The sequence below is a fragment of the Colobus angolensis genome, unplaced genomic scaffold (assembly GCF_000951035.1).
Source record: "Colobus angolensis palliatus isolate OR3802 unplaced genomic scaffold, Cang.pa_1.0 Scaffold219, whole genome shotgun sequence".
Taxonomy (NCBI): Eukaryota; Metazoa; Chordata; class Mammalia; order Primates; family Cercopithecidae; genus Colobus; species Colobus angolensis.
This window is the reverse complement of record NW_012115366.1, coordinates 861,282-861,818: the sequence shown is the minus strand read 5'-3', so window position 1 is coordinate 861,818 and position 537 is coordinate 861,282.

Genomic DNA, 537 nt, shown 5'->3' with positions numbered 1-537 from the left:
CTAATTTTTGTATTTTTAGTAGAAATGTGGTTTCACCATGTTGGCCAGGCTGGTCTCGAACTCCTGACCTCAGGTGATCCACCCGCCTTGTCTTCCCAAAGTACTGGGATTACAGGCGTGAGCCACTGTGCCCATCCTGTTTTGTGTTTTACATTTAGGTCTATGATCCATTTTGAGTTAATTTTTGTGAAGGATGTAAGGTCTATGTGTAGATTCATGTTTTTGCATATGGATGTTCAGTTGTTCCAATATAATCTCTTGAAAAGACAATCTTTCTATCTTTGTTCCATTGTATTGCTTTTACTCCTTTGTCAGAGACCAGTTTACTGTATTAATATGGGTCTCTCCTGGGTTCTTTATTCTGTTCCATTAATCTGTTTGTCTATTTTTTTTGCCAATACTACACTATCTGTGTTTTTTGTTTTGTTTTGTTTGTTTGTTTTTTGAGATAGAGTCTCACTCTTACCCAGCCTAAAGTGCAATGGTGCAATCTTGGCTCACTGCAACCTCCACCTTCCAAGTTCAAGCCACCCTCCC